The sequence below is a fragment of the Uranotaenia lowii genome, chromosome 2 (assembly GCF_029784155.1).
Source record: "Uranotaenia lowii strain MFRU-FL chromosome 2, ASM2978415v1, whole genome shotgun sequence".
Taxonomy (NCBI): Eukaryota; Metazoa; Arthropoda; class Insecta; order Diptera; family Culicidae; genus Uranotaenia; species Uranotaenia lowii.
In genome coordinates this window covers 149,709,418-149,733,742 of record NC_073692.1, presented here as the reverse complement: position 1 = coordinate 149,733,742, position 24,325 = coordinate 149,709,418, and the positions used below count along the sequence as shown (strand labels likewise).

Genomic DNA, 24,325 nt, shown 5'->3' with positions numbered 1-24,325 from the left:
CTTACACTTAACCCCTGTCATCAGATTTTGTACAGCCACCTTGTCCACCTTCTTTGCCGCAGAAAGCCAGTTTGCCTTGAATTGCTGCTCGTCCTTAGCAGTTTTTTGGTCTTCTTTAGGTTCCTCTTGACAATAGCCCAGTATTTCTCAATTGGGCGGAGCTCTGGCGTGTTGGGAGGGTTCTTGTCCTTGGGAACCACCTGCACGTTGTTGGCGGCGTACCTCTCCATGGCCTTTTTACCGTAATGGCAAGATGCCAAATCCGGCCAAAACAGTACGGAACAACCGTGTTTCTTCAGGAAAGGCAGCAGACGTTTATTCAAACACTCTTTCACGTGAATTTCTTGGTTGACAGTCCCGGAAGCTATGAAAATGCTGCTTTTCAAGCCACAGGTACAGATGGCTTGGCAAACCAGATATTTCTTCACGAACATTGACAGTTTCATGTGCTTGAAAATATCTGCTACCTTCCCTCTTCCCTTTGCCGCATAAAACTCCTATCCCGGAAGCTGCTTGTAGTCGGCTTTGACGTAGGTTTCGTCGTCCATTACCACGCAGTCAAACTTTGTCAGCATCGTCGTGTACAGCCTCCGGGATCGCGCTTAGGCCTCGTATTTTGTTTACCATCACGATTTGGAGTCACTATTTTCTTGTACGCCGATAGTCCGGATCGGTTTTTGGCTCGATGCACGGTTGTAGACGATACACCCAGCTTATTTGCAGCATCTCGTCTTTCTCGTCTGAGCGGCTTCCGGTTTTCGATTTCCCCCGATCCAGACTTCCTGGCTGTCGACAATCGTTCCTCAAACACTTTAATTAATTACATTAGTAACGGTTGATTTGGCAACTTTTAGCGATTTTTCCAGCTTTGCGTGCGAGTAGCTCGGATTTTCGCGATGCGCGAGTAAAGCTTTGATACGCTGCTTTTCTTTCCTGGACGGCATTTTGACAACTGAAGAGTGAATTCCAAAACCAAAATAGGAGCAACATTCTACACACACACACACACCTTCAAAATGAGGGGTGTTCAGGTGTTTTAAATGCAAAATTTAAAGAAATACGTCAAGTTGATATTGACCAAATTTTGACCGTATCACTGTTTAAAACGTTGAACGTTAAAAAAAGCTGTTGGAAAAACTAATTAAAAATCGATCCGCGTTAAAAAACTTTAGCGTATTAGAAGAAAAAACTGGTCAATAACATAATTGAAAAAAGTTTGCCCCGGCCGGTGGGAGATGCCAGGAATATAGTAGAAATATTTTTTTATGAAAGCAATAGGTTTTAAATATTTTTTCATTAATTATCATGAGATTACTTTTATTTCCTTCTTTGAAAGAATTTAGATCGAACAATTGGTTTTTTAAGATACAAGAATTCTTTAATGTCCATTTCTTTATGTTCTGAACTTGACAATTGTATACAGTCGTTTCTGTATCCGACGACGTTTTGTTTTTTTTTTCCAATTTCAAGGGTTTATTTTGATAAATTAGATTTGAAAGCTTATATATTATGAATTTTTTTTACCGTTTCATGAACTCCATTTCTATTAGGAAGCAAATTAACCCGTTAAAACCATGAAATGCTATTCCAATATAGTAAAACTTTCGATTTTATTCATTGAAATTAGGTCATGACCCGTTCATTAACATAAAATTTTTCCTTCACGGCTACAAACTGTGCTCATCAATCCGTTAACTTTATGAGAGAGCTAAAAGTTTAATTCTTCATTGATGCGAGAAGCTAAAGATCCCGCAGCAATAATTTACTACACCGAATAAAGGCATCTCGGTAATTTTCCTTCAGGCAGCCAGGGATGATCCCTATTTATAGAAGGTGAAACCCAATGCAGTGGAAATCTAGTGGAATAGAATGGTTTCGCCCCGATTCCACCTTGCTCAATGAATCCTGTCTTAGATGTTACGAGTTTGCCCCTAGCTCGGTAAAGAAGCATTCGAGAGCTGATTTTTCTTTTGCTGTTAGTATGCTTCACTAAACGATCAGATTACTTCGAGCTACTGCTTTCATGGTGGTTCTTCCGAGATGCTCTCCTCTCGGTATGACGTCAGTTTCTGCTGGAAGAAACGACACGAATGAGCATCCTTTTTGGTACCTGAGAACGAAACTGTGAATCTGTGCTTTTAAAGATGGGAACGATAAAACTTTAATTGGAATAAAAATGTAGATAGCATTTCCGGTGCTGGAAATCCTGAATTACTATCAGATTTTAGCTCTATCAAATAGAATGATTAAATGTTACCAAGACGTGGCGTGTTATCTTAAAAAATGATTGAAATTAAAATGATGAAAAAAAAAATACAAGATATGTTTGCAGACGGTAATTTGCTATGGTATCTTTCCATCCAACTAGTCTATCAAATTACTCGCAGAAAAAACAAGCGGAAGTAATGGGAATTGCTTTCCAGCTGACATGGCCACAGTTGATTAGGCATTACTCTCCTAACCTAAGTTGATTCCAGAAGAACAACTTTGTCTTTGTGGGTTCCCGTGCCGGATCTGTTGGCAGCATATTTCTGCTCAAACTTGCTTCTTGGAACGAAAAAAAAATGCGAAATTGACACAAATAACGTTCATTCCGTTCTAGGCGCTGTTTTTCCGTTCATCTTTCAGAAAATCACATGATGATTTCTCTCATGTATCGGAAAAAAATTCTTTAGCTTGAAGGAATTTTGTGCTGCCCCTTTTCCGGAAACCACTTGTGCATCTGATGCGGAGTTGGTTTGTCTGTCATACGAAATCAGTTTTTTCATGGCCAACGAGTTACCCAGAAGTAGCAAGGAGAAAAGGAGGGAAAAAAACTTTGTTCCGCTTCCGGTATTGAGAGGAAAGGAAGATAGCACATCTCTTTCTTCTGTCAACGCTAGGAAAATTTACTTTGTATTCAACAAGCTTGAGCTTTGAGCAAAAAATCATATTCTATAGAATACAGTAATTTTAAATTCGTCTTAAAAATTGACTCAAGGATTGAAAACATTATTCTGTTGTTTTCATTCAATATTTAAATTTTTTCCTCTCATTATATTGGAATTTATCAAAAAATAAATGCGAATTTTACTTGAAAAATGCAAAGGTTTAAACGCTAGAAGCGTGGTGGAGAACTAAATTCACAAATAGAGGTTCGGTTCTTGAATAACGTCGATACATCTTTGGAATACGCAAGTTTTGAAAAAATGTTCAGTCTGTTTCGACACAACCTATTTAATCCATCTGTTCTATCTGGTCTGCAGTACACAGAAAAAAAAGAAATTACTGCAAGCATATGTATTTAACATTATGTCGACACAGGAACGTCTTGAGACAGCCCCCATTAGGTGCTCTTTTTTTCAAGCCTAAAACATTCCTGAGGATGATTTATACCAAAAACTCAATCTACATAGCTACCCTGGGGGATAATTTTCCGACGAGATAAACTTTCAGTTGTCAGAATCATCAGCGATTGATTTCAACATTCAGCCTAATTGAAATGAACCTCACATCTCACATCGACTTCCCCGAACAAATGGGGGAAAATGAAAAATAGCGAAAATAAAAACCACAATTTTCTACAACCCCGCACAAAGTTTGTGTGTGAAATGGTGTTTAATTGGTAGAAAAAGCTTCAAAAAACCCGGACAACCGGAAGTGAGGTTAGAGGGCAGACGGTCGGTGGCCAGTCATCTAACTAGCTCATAGCTCCCTCTCAATCCGGTTGGTGGTGTGTTTCCGGTGTTGTGGTTTCTGCGGTCGATGCAGCCAGCAGCGGACTATTCCAGAAAGGGTAGCATCAGAAAAAAAAACCTCCATCAACCACAACTGGCAGCTGCTGTGGGGTTTCGTTGTTTCGAATAAGTGAGTTTGTGTGTGTGTGTGAATGAGTGTGCTAGGTATGTGGGTGCAATTGATTGAGGTAAAAGGTTTCAACCAAGCAGCAATTAGAATTTCGGACAGGAGCTGATTCCTACTGAGAACATAATTACTCGGTCGAGGAAACATTAGGGACATGAAAAGTCATGTATGAACTTGATTTGAATAATTGTGGGATAATTGAGCGCTGAGAAAAAAAATTTTTTTTTTTTTGGCTTAGAATCAAAAAAAACTTTATCGGAAACCTACAAACAAACTACGCTATTTTCAAATGAAAATCGTAGTAAATAAAGTTTTTAGCGACCAATCCATGAACCTTTACCTGGTCTAGTGTGTCAATTTGACACTATGACCTGAATAGTTAGTTACTTTTTCAGAGACCTTAAAAAACGCTTTTTTCTTCTAGGATTCTCATGAGTTCATAATATTTTTAATTTTGAATATGAAAACCGAGCAAATAAAAATGTCTGCATTTCCATCGGTCAATATTTGCAAACGCACGCAAACTACAGGACAAATATCTTTGAAAAAGATAAGAACATGTTTTACGAACAACTTTGGAAGGTTAAGTTAGTTATTAAGAGATAAAACACTGTATTTAGAGTTCTAGAGTATCCATTTTACAATCCTGCCTGAAAATCAGTTTTTGGCTCTTTTCCCACCGATCTGTACAAAATTTAATAAATTGGAACCTGGGGGAACTGGGGCATCATGCACCACTTTTCAACTTTGTTCAGTCCGACAAACGGACTAAGAAGAGAGCGGGAGGAGAAGAACGCGAGATGAGCGCCAGCCAATCAGCGAGCAGCAGCCGACGCGACGAAGGTATAAAAACGCGCGCTCTCGCGCGTTGCATCATCAGTAATCATTCAATCACCATCGCGGCGACATCGAACCAGCAGAGTAACCGAAGAAGAAGGAAGAGAAGAGCCACCCAGCCCGGATGCCTTTTATCCAATCGACTCTTATCAGAACCCCCTTAAGAAGAGTTTAGTTGCGATCACTGTGGCGTCAGTGATCGACCGGCCTTGGCCCCCAGGCAGCCAGTCGGAGGACCTGTCTCCACTGGTGAAACAACCACCAGGGGTTGTCTAAAAGAGGCTCGCTCCCTCAGGGGGAGTGAATCCCATCAGTGGTTGTTTTGCCAAGCGCCGCTCCTACGGTCCAATGGATTTTCATGGGCACAACATGAAATGGTCCTTCGAACCGGATATAGAAGCCGGTACCTTCTGACGGAATACCTCCGTCATGAGGGTGTGGAGTGGATCGGGCAGCAGAGCAGGCGAGCGAAGCAGGAAGGAAGCAAGCATCAAAAAGTCAACGAGAACGAGCAAGTTGAGAAAACGAACTGGTACCAAATTCCACACCGAGGGCGAATTCGGTTCAGCTAGAACCCGATATAATCCAGAGGAAATAAGATCCGGCCAGGAATGATCTTCTTCAAGAGCATCATTAGCGACAGAGGAAGCCTAAAAGGAGTGGTGCTTCCACAGAACCCGTTAGATTCCATGTTCCAGATACATCGACGAACAATACCCACAAGCACAAGGTATTCCAACAACAAGTCATCACGAAGCGGTGTCTTTTCGAGGGCAACCAAGTTCCAGAAAGGTCAACGACAACCACCAACCGGGACAACTTCTCACTTTCCGGTGGGGAGTATGTTCAGTCCGACAAGCGGACGGAGAATAGACGCGAGAGTACCGCACCGAGAGAGCACGACGGCTGCTCTCACTGAAAGCGATATGAAAATTCTAGGCGGTTCCATCTGGCACTGAGTGTCTTGGGTTTTTTCGCTGCTTCGCTCCGACGCCTTTCTCCCGGGTCCAGCTGCCACAATCGGCTCTTTTCAGAGGCCCTCCATCTGAAAGAGTTTGGATCTCGGTCAACATCGAGATCCCCCCGAGCCTTGGCCGCCAGCCAGCGTCATGAGGACCTGCCTCCACTGATGGGACAACCATGCGTGGTTGTCTCTTAAGGTCCAATCGCACGAGGGGAGCGAACCATCAGTGGCAGTTTTCCCAAGCGCTCACATCGACCCGGCATTGGCCTCCAGGCAGACAGTCTGCGGACCTGCCTCCACTGCTTGGCAACCACCAGGGGTTGTCAAAGCCCAATCCCAGAAGGGGAAAGGGCATGTAGTGGTAGTTTCGCCAAGGCTGCTCCTCCCTACAGTCCAAATGCTTTTCATGGCCACAACAAACTTCAATAGCTTCTATATACTTAATGTCCACGGATAATCATACCGCGTATGCAAAATCCTGTGGTAACTTGTTATATCTTTGCTGTAATAAATAAAGTTTTTATTGGTGAAATTTACCTTTAAAATTAATTCGAATACTATCATTAGGCGGACGATATCTTGGCATGTTACGATTAACTCAAGGTTTACTGGTTATCAATTGTTAGGCTAATTTTCTCGTGAAATAAAAAAACCGGTGCAGCTCTCAGAGCCACTCTGTTATTTGTTTTTATTTTGCGGTGCTTATCATATAACCTCAAACCACTCGTTAACATAGACAACAATGTCTGTTTGCGAATTCATAAATTGTTCCGATCCTGAGAAAAACGCACGGGTCATAAAATGCAACGGGAAATGTAGGAAAACATTTCACATCTCATGCGCTCGTGTCTCGGGACCTCAACTCAAGGCTCACCAGGAAAACGACGGAATATTATGGCTGTGTTCTGATTGTAGGTTGCAACATTCAGATGAATTCCTGGAAAAGGTAGAAGTTAATAGGCAAACTATACTTGAGTTAGCCAAGAGACTTGATACCTACTTTGATGTCCTTGCAATGAAACTCGACACCAACTCCAAAATGATTACTGAGCTCGCCGCAGTCAACGCCTCCACAAATGCTATCAATGTTGAGTTGATGTCAGCACGCTCTTCACTACCGTCGCGCCCTGAAGATCCTTTTTCTGACATTCACGAGAGGGTTCGTGAGTCCCTAGATGCATCCATGGATCGACTGCTTCGAGTCAACAATTTGGATGATGAAGGTTGTCCTACCTCTCGCAAACGTAAAGCCAACTCAGTGAACGTCTCGCAGAATAAGCGCACTAGAAATGAAGAAATATGCGTCACACATATGGATTTGGGTTCCGACAATATTGATCCGTTACCTGCCACCGCTTCTTCTTCGTTCAGGCCTGCTTCAAGTACACTGCCTCTGCCCGAGAAGCCCAATTCTGCAAACAAAGACCGTTGCTTAGAAAGTGATCCGATTAATCCCTCATTCGATAGTCAACTCACTGAACTTCGATGTTCCTGATTTACTACAATCAAAGGAATACATCGTCATAAACGCTTTAACGGATTTTGGACTGCATCAAATAAACAATATTAAAAACTCCAACGGACGTCTGTTGGATCTAGCATTCTCTAGCGACTCTACCAGTTTCCAGTTATTCGAATCCCCGCAGCCACTTATGCGTGAGGATGCTCATCACCCTTCGTTCATAGTCTCATTTTGCTCGAACATGTTCAAAAATGTTGACGAGGGCAGCGATACAAGATATGATTTTAGAAACTGCAACTTTGACGAGCTCGATACTATCATTCAGCAAGTAAATTGGCCAACCATTTTAGCCACCAGTATGCTTGACGTAGACTCAACGACTGAAGCTTTTTACTCTTATATAAATGATATTTTGAGCAAAAACGTACCCGTGCGCCGTTGTCATACCTCCAAAAAATTTGAATGGTGGAATCGGGAGTTATCCAAATTTAAAAATCGTTTGAGAAAAGCTAAAAAACTATATAGACGCAACCCCACGGACGTGTCAAAGCAACATGTGAGAGCAACAGAGTTAGAGTACTTAAAACTAAAAGATACCAGTTACCATCGTTACCTAGCCGATATCCAACGTAAATTCAAAAATGATCCTTCATCTTTTTGGAGCTATGTAAGAAACAAACAAGGTAATTCTGGTCTTCCTCTGAATCTGTCGTATGGAAATCGTCAATCAACTGACATGACTGAGGCAGTTCAACTGTGCACAGAGTTTCTTAAAACCACTTTCGTTGATCACAAAAATAACGTTAGCACTCAACATTTGACTGCAGTAAAATCGTTTAATATCAGCATTCCCGAAATGAGAGTTAGCCCAAGCGACGTGACAAAGGCTCTTAAAGAAATAAACGAGCGAAAGGGAGCTGGACCAGATGGTCTCCCCCCGCTATTTATTAAACGATGCTGTAACTCTTTGGCACTCCCAGTAAGCATAATTTTTAATAAATCATTGGAATCATCAACCTTCCCAAAAGCCTGGAAAACTGCTGCAATAACACCTATCCATAAATCTGGGAATATTCACCTTGTAGAGAATTACCGTGGAATTTCTATATTGAATTGCTTGGCAAAGGTTTTCGAACTGTTGATCTTTAACGCAATGAGCACAGTTTCATCCCATATCATTGATGAATGTCAGCACGGTTTTAGAAAAAAGAGATCAACATTGTCAAACCTGATGGTTTATGTTCCCTTCGTTAGCAGTTCTTTGGCAAATAAGACGCAAGTGGATGCAATCTACGTGGACTTCTCAAAGGCTTTCGATCGACTACCTCACAAGCACCTGATTGATAAAATGGACAAAATGGGATTCCCAACTTGGCTGGTGAAATGGCTTGAATCATATCTTCAAGGCAGAACTGCTTTTGTCAGACAAGGTCACATCAAATCTCAAAATATGATGGTTCCATCCGGTGTTCCTCAAGGCAGCCATCTGGGTCCACTTTTGTTCAACCTCTTCATGAACGACCTTTGTGAACTTATCGATTCCGAATTAGTTTTCTATGCAGACGATCTCAAAATGTACCGCTCATTAGCTCACTACACAGACTGCCTGTCACTACAGCAGGACCTCGATAAGCTTATGCTTTGGTGCAAAGTGAATATGATGGAAGTGAATCTTAAAAAATGTAAGATTATTACGTTCACCAGAAGTAGGGTTGCAATTTCGCATCAATACACAGCTGATAACGTGTCTATTGAAAAAGTTGAGTCTATTCGAGATCTCGGTGTTATTGTAGATAAGTCACTATCATTCAAGGAACATTTAGCTGTAACGGTGGCAAAAGCAAAAACAGTCCTAGGATTTTTGGTCAGGAATACCAAAGGATTCAGTGACACTACAACTCTCAAAGCTTTATATTGCTCGCTTGTTCGCTGTGGATTGGAGTACAATATTCAAGTCTGGGCACCAAACACGATCGGAGGATTGAAGCTACTCGAGTCAGTTCAAAAGCGATTCCTGAGATACGCACTGCCTAACCTACCATGGAACGAACCTCAACGCCTACCACATTACCATGCTCGATGTGGAATTTTAAACATCGAACCGATTGGTTCACGTATTACACTACTTCGTCGTCTGTTTATATTCGACGTCATATCCGGTAATATTGATAGTGCTAGCCTCGTGGAAATGATACCGTTTCATGTACCTTCTCGTTCCTTACGGGGTTTTGAGCCTCTGAGATTGAACAACTATGGTAGGAACGAATTTTATAACCCGTTTGACATATCTTGTAAATTGTTCAACCAAGTGTATGTATATTTTGATTTCAATGTAAGTAAAGATAGTTTTAAGATAAGATTAAGTAATCAGTCTGTATGACATTAAATTGCCGTAGACAGTGACCAATAAATAAATAATAAATAACAGTATTAAGGTTGATGGACATCAAATTGACGTAGGCAGAAAAATTATTGAATTCAACAGTTATTTATAAATTTGCAAAACATTTGATTTACACCCTGCTCAATAAAAGGGGTAGGGTGCAACAAACTTTATTTTTAAAGGAAACAATTGAAATCGATTTAATATTTATAGATATTTATACACATACAGTTGCTTTCAAAAAAGAATGAAATCACTTCCAACTTTGACAAGTTGCCATTTCTCTCTCGGTTGATATTTTTTCATGAAATTTTCACACAATCTAGTTCAACTATCCAACTAACGCTCTGCGAAATTTGAAGTCTTTACAACGACTACAAACAAAGATACAGCTATTCCCGTAAAAAAAAGGAAATTTGGAGTTGCTTCACTAAATCGGCTGTATCTTAGACAATTTTCATTGAAAAATCTTGAAATTGATCAAAGAAAAGACCGAGAAAACATTTAAGACAATGTTTTCCATACAGACATCCGTCCAAAAAAGAATGAAATCGTGTTTTGGGCGGTAATGAACCTCATTTTCTACCCGGCACCATTTTTGATCGCGTTCATCGATTTTGACGAAACTTGGCCTGGTACTAGATCAAACATTTTTAAAATCTTTGGACCAAATTTCAAGATTTTTCAAAAAAAATTGTCAAAGATACAGCCGATTTAGTAAAGCAATTCCAAATTTCCCTTTTTTACGGGAATAGCTGTATCTTTGTTTGAAGTCATTGTAAAGACTTCAAATTTAGCAGTGCGTTAGTTGAATAGTTGAACTAGATTGTGTGAAAATTTCATGAAAAAATATCAACCGAGAGAGAAATGGCAGCTTGTCAAAGTTGGAAGTGAGTGCGTAGCTTCACGCGATTTTATTCTTTTTTGAACGCAACTGTATTTGTGATGTCATAGTGCATAAAGCACCAATTGCAGAATTTATTTTTTTTAAATTAAATTTTACGTTTTTTTTCTGTCAAAACGGTTTTCAAAGAAAAAAATACAGTGCTGCAAACATTTAGAGGTAAAAATTTCTACTAGCTAAAATCATAAAAATTAATGTTTGGATGGATGAAAATTTTAAATATACAAACGCGCGATGCAAAACAATCATTTTCCAGCATATGAAAACGAGATTTAAAAGGTTAATCTTTGATTTGCATTTGAGGCATTTTACTGCAAACTGAATTATGAAAAATTTTAGATTTGATAATAGTCCCAAAAATATTTTTACACATACAGTGTTGATGTAGGATAATAAAAGCAATAGGTCATTTAGCCAATCCGTCATACTGGGTGAAGTACAAATGTGTACATCTATTGCTGGATTTTTTTTATTTTCTATGAGAATCAAAAACTTGAATAAAAGTATCTCAGTGTGAGAAACTAAGTAATCACAGTTTGGACACTCTTTCGGGAAAGTCGGGAAATTTGGGAAAGACGGGATTTAAAATCCCTGTGGAAAAAGACGGAAATCACTCCAAGAAATCGGCATTTTTTTGTCAGCACTCAGTGAATATATTTCAGTTTTAATGCTCAAAGATAATCAAAAAATTGTGAAACCAACACTCAAACCATCTTTTTAAAAAATCAATTAGAAATTTTGAAAACTCAAAAGTGATAAAATTATTTAGTCCCATTGTAACCGACTTCGATGCAAGTTTAGATTTCTAGCTTCTAAATTATTAAACTTTTCCGTTTGTATTTCAGCAAGGTCTTGGATATGGCAACTTCCATCTCCTTTTTTGTTTAAGTGACGGAATGTCTTAGCTAAAATTCTGAAACTCAAATATTTAAGTACATACATAATTAAAATAACCAGTTATACACATGTGATTAAAATGCGTAGCATAGTTGCTAGAATTTCACATTTCGACCATTTAGTGAACTTTTCATCGAATATTTGGATCGGTTTCACGAGGCCGAACTGAGCGCCATCGCCCTGAGAAAATTTTGAAACATCAGATTTTGAATCTCTTTTACAATATCAAAAAAGCGGATATGATTGACGACAATTAATTTCTTGGGTTAAAAACTACTGATTCTGGTCAAAGCAATTTATAAATTTTATCTCTTGTAGGAAAGGTTTGTACATCGAACTCGAGCTTCTCGAAAAAATGCTTCTGAGATTTAGTTCGGCCATGTCGAGTTCCGGCAATTTGTCTTCCGGTTTAAAATATATTCAGCACAAATATTAAGAAGTAAGTAATGAAAGTTTTGGTACCGTTTAATCAACGATTGACTGCATTATCTTCCTACAATTTTTGATACTTTTCTGTCCAATACTTCTCTTTTAAAAGTAACTGAGGGCAATTTAGTGGATACAGCTGTTTCGAAATGAACAAAACTTGAATATTTTTTGAACCCCTTTAAAGCGTTTTTAATGGAATTTCTGCTGCCAAAATCTGACTATAACGAAGAAAAACCATCATAAGATTGAACTTAAAGTTTAATAAGTTAGTATAGATCGTACACACAAAATTTTCAAGGCCGAATATTAGCAAAATTTTGCTCGAATTTGACCAGCTAAAAACTTAGCAATCAATTTACCAATTTTTTGAATAAAATTTTAGCTAAACACAAAAAAGTGCCCTGACTAAATGTTTACTAATTTTATAGTAAAAAAATCATTACTCGCTAACATTTTAGCTAAAGACACATTCCAGCGTAACGTGAAATCGCTTTTACGGACTTTTCTGCACTGTTATCATTCTAGAAGTCAACCAATTTACTTGAAAATGAAAAAAAGTTGTAGCGAACGGTCGCAAATTTAATTTCCTTTAAAATGAATATGATTTGGTCATATTAAAATTTAAGTTATTTTTGTTGTGATCAATTACTTTTGTGACGTGAATTCACGTTATAATTAACCATTTCGGACTTTAGTATATACATCTTTGATATTCTGTTCTCGCTGTGGAAATAGAATATCGATGTCTTCAAATGAGTTGTTAAGAAAATAATTACCAACAACTTGATGTGCGGAACTTCTCGATTGAACAACAACGAACAAAGTTATGCTTATTTGAAGTTGTGACGTGAATTCACTCAGTTCTAACAGAACAGGGTAGTTGACTGAATTCACGTCACGAAATATATAGTCATACTGTGATTATACTGAACCATTCTTTGGAGTCTTCTAATTTTATGTACACTTTCAAAAACGATATTTTGTTGTTCCGATTTTTACAATCATAAATTTTCAGTACCTGCACCTAACTTTTTCCTTATTTTGATTGGCACTTGAATAGCAACATATTGAGTGTTGTTATGTTAAAATTAGTGCCGTCTTCATTTAAAGATTCATAAAAAAAAATATTTTTTTTTCAATCTTTTTGTATTTTTATTTGAAAATAATGAAATTATTAAAAAAAAAACAACTAAATTATGCTCGATTTGTAAAAATCCGACCATCTGGAGGGTCAAAACAGCTTTCAGAGCACATCTTTCTTCTTCTTCTAATATATAAAGATGAGTTGGACTATATATGTTTGTTTGTATGCACCTTATACAAATCGACACCGCTTAACCGATCAGCCTGAAATTTGGTTCAGAGATGCATTCGGACCAGGGTAAGGTTTTAGTAATAGTTCTGAGACCCTCCCACCTTAGAAAAGGGACCCTCCCATACAAATTTCGTTTTTATTCCCACAAATCGAAAGTCATGGCACCCATTTTGGCAACCGATTTTCGTTTCCTTTGGCGGGGTTATTTTTACCATCAACACCCCGGGCATTAGGAACGACCATACAGAGTTGAAAAGCAAATCAAAGCTTGCTAAGCATTAAAGATTTGAAAGAGGAAATTTTGGAGGGTGTTTTTTTCCTTCTACTGCTGAAAGCACGTGGTACCGGTACGGGATATTTGGATACAATAATACGGATATATTTTTGATTAAAAAATTCAACTAACCTGTTAAGTATATATTGACTATAGTTTTAGTGGTTTTAAAAGTGCTTGGGGTTTAGAGTCCAAAAGAAAAAAAATATACAGAAAATTGAACAGTAAATTGACTTTTTTAACCGAATATCTAATGTACCGAAACTAATGTACCGATTTTCATAAATTCCAGCTTTTAAGAACCAACTGTAATAGCGTCAGCACTAAATTTTTCTTCGACTTCCGACAAAGAAAAGTGAAGTACTAGATTGTCGGAAGTCTGTGTTTTGTTGCCAGTTCACCAGCGACGTTTCTAAAAATTTTATTTAAGTTCACAATATTTTCGTACTTTTAGAATCCCTCATAGAGAAAAAAAATAAGATTCAGAGTTAAAAGTTACAACGCTTTGATAGCCGTCGAGGGATTTGAAAACTGATCAGATTATTGAATCTGAGATTTTTAGTTTAATACATTTCAATTTCATAGGCACATTTATAACTTTAATGTTATTTTTGGCCATCAATGTGTTCAATTCTACCATACAATTTTAAGAAGGCTTACACTTCGAACAAATGAAATCTAAGAACTTAAACATTGACCACTCTTCACAATAATTATTGGGATGATTGTGCCCAAGAATAGAAATATAGGAATAAAACTCAAATAAAACCTTTTTCAACTTTTTCACTATAATGGTAACTTCGGATAAAATTATTTGTTTTCGATAACATTTATAAACTATTAAATAATGGAACTTTCAACATTTAAGAACAAGTATGTACTCATAAAACAGTGTAAAATTAAAAAGCGGAAAATCAAACATACATTTAAAAACGGAGAAAGTGAGCTTTCAACATGATTCAACAAGATTCGGAAGTCTTTTTAGAAATTACTAAGTAAATAAAAATTGAAGAAACCATTGTACAGATAACCATCTTGAAAAGTGGGATGATCTCCCTCCAAAAGAGATTTTTATTGGGGAATGGGAAAGATAAAACAACAATGTTATCATTTAAAGATAAAAATATAAGGCCAAATCTACTCAAGTTTCCTAAAACATGATGAGTGAAAAAATGTTTTTTGGGATACGATGAATAAAGGTTCAAGGGAAATTATTTTGATTATCAATTAATTAAAATCTCATAACTATATGTTTTCCAAGAATGAGGAAATAATAAAAACATTGAATAATCTCAATAAAACTTTAAAAAGACTATCAAAGCTAAAATAGCCAAACATGGGTCAAATTTAAAGCTTTCAAATTTTGAAAAGTCATACGACTCATTTTGATTTATATTTTATGTGAACCCGAGCAAAGCCGGCTAAATAGAAATAAAACTTAAATAGGTATTCCATTCTACGGGGAGATCTTGAAAAGAGGTCGTTAACATTTGTTTACAAACTTAATACTTTGAATTTTCACTAGATAACACATGGAAAAGATATAAAAAAAATGTTATCATTTGATGATAATAAAAAAGGTAATGCAATTCAAACTTCCTAAAATGGTGGGTGGAAAATAAGGTTGCCAGAATTTTTTTCCGGGCGCATCGGGATCCGACAAATCCAGCCAATTTTATCGAAAAACCTGGCAAAATCCAGCATTTGATTTCAAAATGTTCAAATATACAGGCAATTTTTTTCAAAACCGCGGAATTATTCAGTTTTAATAACAAAAAATATACTTGCAATATTTTTTTTTCAACAAATCACATCAGCAGATTTTAAGTTGTATATCAAGCTTCCAAACAAAAGTCATGATTATTTCTAAAACTTGCCATTGCAAACTTCTATTTGAACGTTAAAATGAAAAATTATAATAATTAAATCTCAGTTTAAGTTACGTTTTAAAAATGATGTGAATAAATCCGGGCAAAATCCGGGCTTTTTGCAACAAAATCCGGGAAACCGGGCCGGACCAGACTTACCTCAAGTTTTGAGTCTAATGTTCTAGCAAATCCGGATAAATGCGGGCAACCTAGCAACCTTGAATTGAAATGTTTTTTGTGATAGAAAGGATAAGCATTCAAGGGAAATTAGTTCAAATTTCCATTAGCAAACCTAAAAACTATTAGTTATTCAATAATATGAAAGCGATTAACTTTGCTAATAATCCCAATCAAAACTTAAAAAAAACTTACATGATCAAACATGGTCCAATTTGTTATGATGATGAACAGAAAACTTTCAAAATTTCAAAAAGTCAAACGACTCATTTTGATTTATTTTTTATGTGAACCCGAGCAAGGCCGGGTAAAATCAGCTAGTCTATATATATAAAAAGCAATTTCTGTATGTTTGTTTGTCCTCTATAGACTCAGCCGTCTCAAGAGCTAGAGGTCTGAAATTTGGCATGGATGCTCATTAGGACCAGGAATGATGAAAAATACTTTCAGATTTTCGGATGACCCCTTCTGAAGGGGGTCGTCCATACAAGTCAAATATTGTTTTCGCGGTATTGACGTTAATTTTCGTCGGACCGTGTTGAAAATTTGCACATGAATGTTTTGAAAGACGAGCAATTGATTTCAGGTGTCAAATTTTGTATAAGGGGTCGGCCAAAGGGGTCGTCCATATAAACTGTTCGCTGTTTTTGAAATATTGGCGTTATTAAACATCGTATTCAGCTGAAAATTGGTACACGATAGTTTTGAGTGACATGCAATCGATTTGAGGTATCAAATTCAGTGTAAAGGACCCGCAAAAGGGGTCGTCCATATCAACTTTTCAATATCTTAGTGATATTGACGTTTTTATACATCGGATTGGGGTGAAAATTTGCACATAGGAGTTATTAGGGACAAACAATTGATCTCACTTATCCAAATTAAAAACAGGGGTCTGCCCATAGTACATGGAAAATAACAGGTAGGCCATTGCGCTTAACCTCACTTGAAAGCTCCGTGTATGTACACAGCATGCTTGCATACCAACAAAAATAGTTATGAAAATTTGGCAGTTTTATATAGAATGGCAATCAAAATTATTAATTTCTCCGTCAATAGCCATTCGATTCCTTTGAAAAGGGCCTCAGATTAAAGATTGATTCTTCAGGCACATCGGAAACTATTTTTTGCTTTGGATTTTCGGATCTGAACCATAAATAATCAGCATTCAAAAGAAATTTTCATCACCGTCCCTCTTTTTTGAGGGCAAACAATTAAATATTTTCTTCTGTCTATGATCAAAATTTGATAAAGATGTAAAATACTTCATATTTCTGTGATAAAAAATCAATTTGTTTGAATTTTTGTTCAAACTGCACAAGAAAAAGACCACACAAGGAAAAATAATCACCAAATTTTAGTTTTAAATCAACCAAAAGCCCGTTGCATATTACTTTTAGCGATTTTGAAAAGCCAAATATTGTTCGTTGCATTAAAATGCATCAATTCATATTTTTCTAATAATTTTGATGATTGTCAATTTTAAGAAAAAATTGATTTTCTGAAAAATTCCATACATTTGCCAGTTTTTTCCATAACTATTTTTGGGGCCTCTTACCAATACGTTAAAAGAGAGCGGAATAGCCTACCTTGTATATTTCAAAGTACTATGGGGTCTGCCAAATTATCAATGGTCGTCCATATTAAATATTCACTGTTAATGCGATATTGTCGTTATTATATATCGGATTCAGATGAAAATTGGTACACGAGTGTTTTGAGGGACGAACAATGGATTTCAGGTTTTAAATTCAGTGTAAGGGGCCGACAAAGGGGGTCGTCCATATAAACCTTTCAATATTTTTGCAATATCGTCGTTATTTGACATAGGATTGGAATGAAAATTTGCACACGGTAGTTTTCGGGGACGGGTAATCGATTTCAGATGTCAAATGCTTTGCCAAGGGCCGACGAGAGGGATCGTCCATGTTAATCAATTTTTCACTGTTTTAGCCATATTGACGTTATTATGCAATGGATTTCTTTGAAAATTTGCACACGGGAGTTTTGAGGGAAAGGCAATTGATTTCAGATTTCAAAGATTGTATAAGAGGCCATCGAAAGGGGTTGAACTTTTTGGCAATAATTGCGTTGTTATGCAACGAACGAGTCAAAATTTATACACGGGGTTTTTTGGCAACTGATTTCTGATTTTAAATTTAGTAGCAGACGACAAAAAAAGTAATCGTCCAATATTTTTGCAATTATTACTTAACAATGAATTCGGAAGTGCATCTGGAAAATGTTCGGCAATTGACTGTCATACAAACTGTTCATGACAAATTATAAGTTTAAAACGAAACGGAGTTTGTATGGGATCAGCTAGTTTTTCATATAAAATTTAAAAAAAAATCAAATTTTGTGACGTGAATTCACTCATTCGCGCTGTTGTAACTCAGCTTGACTCCAACCTATTTCTATAAATTTTAGTGTTTTAGAATCGTCTTATCATTTTCAAAGAAAATCTCATTATTTAATTTCAAAAAAAGTCAGAGTTTTCTCGTAAAATTAAAAACTTCTCTTTTTTGTGACGTGAATTCACTCATTTGCGACTGTTTTTGTTCGCTTTTTAAACCAACTACATTGGATATAAACAAATTATTTTTTCTACAAAATGAAGCCGTGTTTTTTGGCTTCTGAACATACTAAAAATATTTTTAAAAAAAAATCCATCTATTAAAAGTAATGATTTTGTAAAAATTGTCGAAAACACCACTTTTTTCAACAAAAAAACTGATTTTCAAAATCATCTAAAACATGTGTAAAAAAACTGTTTTTTTTCCGTTGGTTCTGTGTGGTTTTAATTATCAAAATTATAGACAATTTTGAGATTTTTTGATACGCGAACGGATAAAAATCACTTTTGAGCGGTACAAGCGCGTGGAATGTGTCAAAAGGGTTGAACTGGCAAAAATTACTAGAATTTGAGTAAATTATGCATTTTAAAGGTTTTGGTTACGTTTTGTTAGAAATTGCATTGTGACATTAATTTGAAAATGAAAAGAATTCGGTTATTACTTTTTTAATTTACATATTTCCTATCCCTTATCCCCCCGAGCAAAACATTTTTGCTTCCGGTGCTTATACCAAGCGATAATAAAATTCTTCTTAAGAATCCAGCAGTGGTCGATGCATGTTGGCGTTAGGTGATGGAAGCTGAGGATCGAAATAAGAAGTTAGTTTGAATAATGCCATCGTTATTTTGAAAAAAAAATATAAAAAAAAAACAAAATAACTAATCAAAATGTTTTCAACAGATTGAAATAACATATAAAAATTTCAAGTCAACAATGAACTAAGATCACAATTTTAAGTATTGGATTATGGCATAAACTTCAGTGTAAGATTGAGATGTAGCATTCACTTTAACATGTCAGTTTCAGAGCTCGGTCAGAGGTAATTTAAATTTAAGTTGTCTGATTTTAATTTACATATCAGTTACTAAATCCATTTCATATTTCACAACTGATGCAATTTTCAAGTTACAAAATACCAACAAACATGCCTGAAGTCACTTTTAAAATTTTAATAATAATGAAAACTGAGCAAAAAAAAATAAAAACAATAATCACTACTAACAAGGCTTAAACAGTGCAACAAAAAACGAGAAAATGCCGGATTAAGATTTCAATCTCATAAATGTATAAAACTCTAGCTTAATAAAAAAAATCCACAAGAACCTTACCTGTTACTTGTTGTTGTGGTGGGTCCTCCTATGACATTCCCAATTTAAGATAAGAGCTGAATTTAGCTAATTCAACAATAGACATCAATGAACTGTGGGGGTAGTGGGACTTATCTCATCTGAAGGATTTTCCAAACCTTCACCGTCCTCATCTTGGAATATCCTTTCGACTCAGATCACAGCTCTCCCCACTGGGTGCGATCAATTTCATTCACGCCGATACCTTCCTGAAAAAAGAGGTTTAATTAAAATTTTGAAATTATCAATGAGTGGGATGTTATAATTTTAAAATATTTAATCGAATTGTAGCATGGACCTGAATTTGATTGCTCGAAACTCAGGTGTGTTAGTACGGTGCAATTATATTATTTAAAATTGATGCTTAGAACCTCAATTTTAAGTATAGAACAATGAAAAAATAGAAAATACTGTACTACTGTACTTGCTGCTTGTCTACACCAGTGAACCATTTGTATTTATTTAGTCCAAGTTCCACCAACATAATGAGTCAAGGTCTATCAATTATCAATCCTTAAAAATAAAAATAAATTGTTATATACTACATTTTATTCAAAGGAAACTGCCTACCTGATGTCCACAGTCTTGACGTTATTTATTAAACAATATTCCTCCGTCTTCTGAGACCCGGTGTTCAATTTCTTCATAGACCGAGGCTTCGGGAGTTTCTAGACCACATATTTCACCATCCGGCAGTTCGATCTGATGAGGTTCCGTAATTTCGTTCCTAAGCATTTTCAATTTCTGGTTGTCTACTTGCCGCAGAATCTTGGGTATGGTGTTGGCAATAGAAAATTGCTTCCAAAAAAAGATCCCGATCCATGGATGCATATTCGTTTTGCAGTCAATATTCGATGCTGTTGGAAATATCAGAAGTAAAATTTTCGCTTGTTTTTTCGGTTTATTCGTACCTTGGTACTTACCAAACTGAAATGCCAATTCCAAATGCCGAAAAATTATAATTTAAAGCCGTGGAGCGGGAATCGTCGAACCCGAACCATAAATTTTAAACCTGCGCGAAAATGCAGAATAAAAACAAAAATGAAATGAACTGACAGGTTCCCGCTTGTGTCACCCATCTAAACTTTCAGCACAAAAAGACCGCGGTTTGGGCACAGACTAATAGGTGGCGAAGGTTACATACAAGATAACTCTAAGTCTTTAAAAAACAATGTTTTTATTTTGAAAATTTTTGTTTTTTTCCACAGGAGCAGAATCTTGGCAAATCATTAAATTTTATACAAAACATCCAGCAAATACATACTATAATATGCTAGGGACCTTGCCATGAGCAGACATGGTTTAGGATTCAAACGCCGGAATTTTTTTGGAATAGGATTTTTCATAAGTTTTGTCGTTCATCAGAAATCATCTGTCACATAGCCTCGATACCGGCTATACAGCTTACGAGCTCTGGAAAAAGCAAAAATTTGTTACAAGTTAAGTTTGAAGTTTAGTTTGAGTTAATTTGAAGTTAAGTTTGAATGACTTATGAATAGGCAACAATTTCAGCTTATTGGAGAATTTTTTTTTTTTGACATTTCAGAAATCTACACTTAATTTTTCGCTTGTTCAATATTAAAAATGCTGGTATGAGACTTGACTTCCCTGATGACCTTTAACCGTAGTTGCCTGTTCGATAACTACACTAGAGTGGACTGTAAACACTCTTTTAAACCTTTCTTTAAAACTCTACTTCACTGCACTTGACTTTCCCACCGTGGGGGAATTAGTTTTTTTCTCCCTTCTATGGGGTTTCAGACGGGTTGTAAATCACGACGTTTTCGATTGGTGGTTGGAATAGAACTATGCTTTATTGCCGTTTGTTTACTTCTTCCAGGTCGGCTCTCTGAATATCGCTCTTATGCTCTGACAACGGTGTAGCAGTGAGACGTGAGAAATTGAGTAGTTAGAATAAATTCTGATTTCATAACATAACATGTGCTTCACTCCGATGCTTGATTTCTCTTGCATCGTAAATATCTAAAAAACGCCGGAATTCTTAATTTTGTTAAAAATAAGTCTCAATTTTGTAAAAAAAAGTACTTTTTAAAGTATCAAAATGCTGTCAATATTTTGAATATCCGATTACAAGTAAATAAGCTGTAAGCAAAAGAAAGTGTTCCATTTTTAAAAGAGCTAAGCTTTATATGCTAAAACATACATAATTCATCTGTGAAGGCATTAAGCATCTTATAATATTGAATGTGTACACGAACGGTAGCTAATATGGCTAATACGCTAATTTAACAAATAAAAAAATCTATAAATGAATCATAATAATAAATGAATCATAATTTAAAGCGATGAGAGAATTTTCCCCATTTCGTCATCTGGATTCAGTGAAGCAGAAAATTCCATTTTATATGCTCCTTATGATTTTCACCATAAAAAGACAATGCGTCTCCATCAGAGAATTCCTCCATCATCAAAACATCATAACGTACGAATGATACGAACTTTCCATAAATAACAGAGCCAGAATGCGAAATGAACACCATCAGCTGGTGATGAATCTTTAGTGGGCACCTTATGAAAAATGAAAGGAAATCACCACCCCAAACCGGTCTCCACTCGGAAACGACGATGGGGGCAAAACCATGGCCATGCTCAACCTTCAACGTGGTAGGCCGAGGGTGAGCGCCGAATTCATGGGCCAGCAGAGCAGCAAAACAACAACAAACAGTTCACCCGAACCAAAACGAAACGGAAAAGCGTCGTCGGCGTCGTCCCGGTGAATACCGACCTACAGTAGAGGACGATTCTGTTTTCCTCTGTTTTGATTGCGTTGGGGGGTTGGAAGAATTCACTCTGCTGGGTGGCGCCGTGACGCTCTAGTTCTGGCCTTTGGTTAATCACACTCGTTTGGCTCGTTGGTAACAACCAAATCAGTCCCACTCGAATCGTTGCCGTGTTTGGATCTGCTTGCAGCTGGATCAACCGTTTCGGCTCCCTCGTCCGCGCGTGAATAAACAGACGTTGCCGTGTGTTTTCGACGAACTGTTGTTTTTTATGTCTCGCTTCCTAGTTCTTGTATGATTGAAGTGGTGCGTCGTGGATATCCGGAGTTGTAGCACAACCAGGAATAGCTAGGCGTCCGTTGCTCGTCGTCGTTCGTCTCGGAGTGTCCTTGGGGAATTGGGAGCTGTTGTGCGTGCTGTGTGCTTATCCCATGTGTTCTGTTTTTGGGGAAACGGGAGACGAAAAGTGCGAGATCAGATACACGGAAAATTGAATTGATGGGTTCGAGTGGAATTGTTCCAGAATTTCGTCGTACAAGCTGCTAGCAGCCCTTTGTGTTTAAATCCTTTGATTACCAGCCAGCGATTTGCTGCTGCTGGAGCAAGAATCGATCGAAAACGTTGAAATATCTGCATCTGGGGAGACAAACGCGCGAGTCTGTGTCTGTGCTTGTTTGGTGCAAATTTCTGTTGTTTATTGGTTGTTGCAGTTCCGCGTTGATGTCGCCAACCACGGCGTTCGTTGCTTTGTCAGAGATTCACGACTTGTCTGAAAGCAGTGGAACGTGGAAAAGTGGAAGGGCTGGAGGACGTCTGCTTGCTTGGTGTAACTACATGACGCTGCTGTTTAGTGGCCCCTGTGTGTAGAGAAAGAATTAGCGGCTAGTTGTTGGTGGTACGCGCGCCGACCGACCGTACGTACGCGATACGCCTAACGCGTTAGCGCCAACCGCAGCAAAAACGAAGGTAAAAAAATCAGTTTGTAAACCATCCTTACCGACGCGTTTGCATTTCTTGGATCGGAATTGTGGACGCACTTTTAAAGCTGATCTGATATCTTGAACAAATAACCCTTTGATTACAATTTTTTACATGAAGATAAAAGGGTGACTAATTTGACAAGAATGAGATTCTACACTAACATGGGTTCAAACGTTACAAAGAAGGTAGGCCTTCAAACAAGCTTAACACTATCACGAATAATATCTGTCAATAACTGCGGAAATGTTTGACTTTTGGATGTGTTGTGGAAAAATCCATATGGTTTGAACATAGATAGAGGGAAAATCTGATCTGTTGCTTGGGAATGACATTTTTATGCCAATCTTTATTTAAAATTTCTTACACTAATTCATGAAAATTTGATGAGCTTGACAGTCAGAATTAATTTTTTCTAAGAATTTTGTTAAAGCTTATGCTTTTTGTTTGTGTTTGATATGACTTTGTAATAAAATTTATGAAACTAGTCTAACAGATAAAATCAAAGGTAAAAATTTTACCGTAAAATCACAGAAGACATAATTTATTTTGACGAAAAAAACATTTTTCTCAGCAACCTTTGTCTAAAGCCGATGACAGGAAGGTAATCGTATTCTCTTTGGCGCAATGTACATTTTAGCGAATTTTCGGCACATAGTTAGCTCAAATCGGCCATGAAATTTTGCAACCTCTTCTTTGAGTGTTGAGTGAGATGTGAGGTATTTGAAAAAGTGATAAGTAGCAGAAGATTTTATTAAATTACTGAAAAATTAAGCACAGTAAGCACTAACAAATTCGATGGTTTTCCTACGCACGGGTTCAGATTATCCCTAAGTTGGTGTTTTAGATTATTTGCAAGTTTTTGCTTAAAAGTGTCCATTTCAGCTTTTAAAGATTCTTTTATGAAACGTGATTGTAAGTGATTAGCAAAAGTAGCGATTGCAATACAAAAAAAAAATGCAATTTAGGAGTTGCTTTCAAATTATTTTCTTACTAGCTTATTTTACCCGGCCTTGCTCGGGTTCACAAACATATAAATCAAAATGAGTCGTTTGACTTTTTGAAAATTTGAAAGTTTTTAATTCATTATTGTAAGTTGTAAGTTTTTTAAAAGTTTTGATTGAGATTATTTACTGTGTTTATCGTTTTCATTTTATTGAAAAACTTATAGTTATGAGGTTTTCTTTAATAGAAACTTTAAATAATTTCCCGTGTATGCTTATTAATTCTATCACGAAAAACATTATTTATCCACCATTTTTTAAGACACTTGAATATAGGGAAGTATATTTTTTATTTTCAAATGAGAAAACTGTTTTTTTTTATCTTTCCCATCCCCCATCTAATGAAAATCCCACTTTTCAACATGGATGATCTCCCCGTTAAGTGGTATATATAAGTTTTATTTACTTAGAAACTATTATAGAAAAATCTTCCGAACCTCGTTGAAGGCTCACTTTTCATGTTCCCAATTGTATATGTATTTTTTCGCTGTTTTATTTCACAATGTTTTATGATATTTTTTTTTTTTTGAATGTTGAAATTTCTAG

General features: G+C 36.7%; 1 protein-coding gene across 2 annotated transcripts in view; it reads left to right on the top strand.

Annotated features, from left to right (window-relative positions):
- Positions 1–21,959: 21,959 nt before the first annotated feature.
- Positions 21,960–24,325, top strand: part of LOC129743960 (ubiquitin-conjugating enzyme E2Q-like protein CG4502) — a 496,854-nt gene continuing 494,488 nt past the window's right edge. For both annotated transcript variants that reach the window (XM_055736215.1, XM_055736214.1), the window contains exon 1: positions 21,960–22,763. The gene's annotated coding sequence lies outside the window, so the exon portion shown is untranslated. The remainder of the gene's footprint in view (positions 22,764–24,325) is intronic.